We start from the raw sequence: 3303 nt of genomic DNA on the forward strand, positions 1-3303 counted from the left end.
AGCGAGAAAAGAGTTAAATCTCTCCTTTTTCCTTCTACGATATTCGAACTAATTTGTCGCTTTATGTTTTCGTTTCGATAGAAAAGAAAATGAGCGACGGTGGACTACGTTTTCGAATGACGGTGTGAAATTGACGACGACGACGACGTTGTTGTCTGTCGTCATCATCCTTTCGATTAGTAGTAGTCCTCTTCTCGAACTATACAAATTCGTCTTAGAGGTTTTTCAATTAGGCGTGTAATTTTCTTTACCGAAAATTATAATATATGACGTTGTGCGTATTGTTGTGTTGCCGCGTCGTTGTCGTCGATTATGGCGCTAATGTTGTTCGTCGATCGTGTTGTGAAGCGTACGCTCTTTTGTCGAACGCGAACGCGATATACGACGATACATTTCGCCGTCGATGACGATGATGCCGACGACGCCGCCTTCGCCGGGTACCTAGGAGTGTGTGACTGTTAAAAAACCGCTCCGTAGGAAATTATGTTTAATCGCGGTCGAAACGTGAAAGTTTGTTTCGTACGAATTTTTACGTTACCGGATTACACAACGAGATTTCCGATGGTTTGTGAAAGATATTCGCCCGGCCGTGTCAGTTAGAACGCATGGTAAATGAAATACTACGCGCGTCCTCTACACGACGAATATAAAAATTGAGTCGTGCGCGATTTCGGTACACGATGCCTCGTCTGAATATGTGGTGCCGTACGAATACGAAATCGTCGAGCGCTTCTCTTTTTTTATTTTTTTTAACAAGTATATATATATTATATAATATGTATGTACGTTGTTGCATTGGTATAATCTCAACGCTTGCCGAATCGAGACGTCGAACTCTTGAAATTATTTTTTTTGAGTACGTCTAAATAAAAGATTACCCTGAACGGTGAATCACTTGGCTCGTGGGTCGATGAAGAACGCAGCTAATTGCGCGTCAACTTGTGAACTGCAGGACACATGAACATCGACATTTCGAACGCACATTGCGGTCCTCGGATACTGTTCCTGGACCACTCCTGGCTGAGGGTCGTATCAATTTCAAAGACTGCTCGGTTTTTCAAAATTGATATTTTGTAAAAACGTCGGAGCGTGTTGGATGATTGACGTGTTGTTGTTGTTGTTGTTTGTCGTCTATCGAGTCGTCTCGTTATTATAATCGTTATCTAAGTATTTTATCGCCTTCGCGGCGATGACACTTGGTAACAAAAATAAATACACGTTGACGACGACGACGACGCCGACGACGACAAAGACGCGGCATCTTAAAGTGCGAAAGCGACGAATCGTTTTTTCTCATCGCAAGATGAGAGAAACGTTACGTAGTTTGTACACAACGAAATCGTATCGAGTCTCCGTTGTTGGGAAAGCGGCTGCCACGGCAATATACAGGTTCACGCTTGTAGTGTGTGTGTGTATGCTCTCGTTACGCACGATCGTCGTGTCCGAGAATCTTTGATGAATCGAAGACGACGTCTGATCGTGTCGAGCAGCGTACGTACACACGCACACACATTATTACAGGACGTCGAGAACTTTTTTGTCCGTTTCGGTAGTTCTCTCTCGAAATAACGACGGACGAGACTACGTACGTCGACTCGTTGCTGTTGAATAAACTGAAAAATTATTTTATCGACCTCAGAGCAGGTGAGACTACCCGCTGAATTTAAGCATATTACTAAGCGGAGGAAAAGAAACTAACTAGGATTCCCTCAGTAGCTGCGAGCGAACAGGGATAAGCCCAGCACCGAATCGCGGGTTAACCGCCGGGAAATGTGGTGTTAGGGAGGATCCGTTTATCCCGGAGTCGTACGGCGCGTCCAAGTCCTTCTTGAACGGGGCCACAGCCCATAGAGGGTGCCAGGCCCGTAGCGACCGCCGTCAATTTCGGGGGAGGATCTCTCCTCAGAGTCGGGTTGCTTGAGAGTGCAGCCCTAAGTGGGTGGTAAACTCCATCTAAGGCTAAATATGACCACGAGACCGATAGCGAACAAGTACCGTGAGGGAAAGTTGAAAAGCACTTTGAAGAGAGAGTTCAAGAGTACGTGAAACCGTTCAGGGGTAAACCTGAGAAACCCGAAAGGTCGAAGGAGGAAATTCATCGCGTTTCGATCGTCGGCGTTTGACGGGTTTCGTGACGGACGGCGTTCGCGTCGTTCGCTCAGCTCGTTTTTCGAACCGATATCGAACGCGTGCACTTTTCCTCTTGTAGGACGTTGCGATCCGTTGGGTGTCGGTCTAAGGTCCGGGGTGGAGCCCACGTGAATTTTTCGCGTGGACCCTCGGTATCCCGGCCGACTCGCTCGACGGTATAACGATGGCGCGGGGCCGCTACTTTATAATTAGCGTTCGGCTCGTGGCAAGCGCGTCCGGTGTTTGACGGCGATCGGACCTAGCGCCGATCTGTCCGGGCGACTGTTGGCTACGATGTTCTCGAACAGACCTCGTTGAAACGCCGATCTGCAACGCTATAGCTTTGGTACTTTCAGGACCGTCTTGAAACACGGACCAAGGAGTCTAGCATGTGCGCGAGTCATTGGGACATAACTAAACCTAAAGGCGCAATGAAAGTAAAGGTCTACCTTGCGTAGACCGAGGGAAGATGAGCGGTTCGCCCTCAAAGTGGCCGCTCCGCATTCCCGGGGCGTCTCGTTCTCATTGCGAGAAGAGGCGCACCAAGAGCGTACACGCTTGGACCCGAAAGATGGTGAACTATGCCTGGTCAGGACGAAGTCAGGGGAAACCCTGATGGAGGTCCGTAGCGATTCTGACGTGCAAATCGATCGTCGGAACTGGGTATAGGGGCGAAAACTAATCGAACCATCTAGTAGCTGGTTCCCTCCGAAGTTTCCCTCAGGATAGCGGCGCTCGTCGCGTACGAGTTTCATCGGGTTAAAGCGAAATGATTAGAGGTATTGGGATCCGAAACGATCTCAACCTATTCTCAAACTTTAAATGGGTGAGATCTCCGGCTTGCTCGAACTCTTATGAAGCCGCGAGACTCGAATCAGAGTGCCAAGTGGGCCATTTTTGGTAAGCAGAAACTGGCGCTGTGGGATGAACCAAACGTCGAGTTAAAGCGCCTAAATCGACGCTTTATGGGATAACCATGAAAGGCGTTGGTAACTTAAGACAGCAGGGGACGGTGGCCATGGAAGTCGGAATCCGCCAAGGAGTGTGTAACAACTCACCTGCCGAAGTTACTAGCCCTGAAAATGGATGGCGCTGAAGCGTCGTGCTTATACTCGACCGTCAGAGGCATGTGCGGTACTCTGCCCGATATCTTCCCGATTGAGGCGACCATGA

The 3303-nt window shown here is 48.6% G+C and overlaps 1 non-coding gene across 1 annotated transcript; it reads left to right on the forward strand.

Moving 5' to 3' along the window:
• The first annotated feature begins 875 nt into the window (after positions 1 to 875).
• Positions 876 to 1030, forward strand: LOC141487178 (5.8S ribosomal RNA). Its single transcript, XR_012468237.1, has one exon. It is a non-coding gene; the product is annotated as a 5.8S ribosomal RNA (ribosomal RNA).
• Positions 1031 to 3303: the final 2273 nt, after the last annotated feature.

The sequence above is a fragment of the Leptinotarsa decemlineata genome, unplaced genomic scaffold (genome assembly GCF_025532065.1).
Source record: "Leptinotarsa decemlineata unplaced genomic scaffold, Ldec_3_MD MMD2_tig00078410, whole genome shotgun sequence".
Classification (NCBI taxonomy): domain Eukaryota; kingdom Metazoa; phylum Arthropoda; class Insecta; order Coleoptera; family Chrysomelidae; genus Leptinotarsa; species Leptinotarsa decemlineata.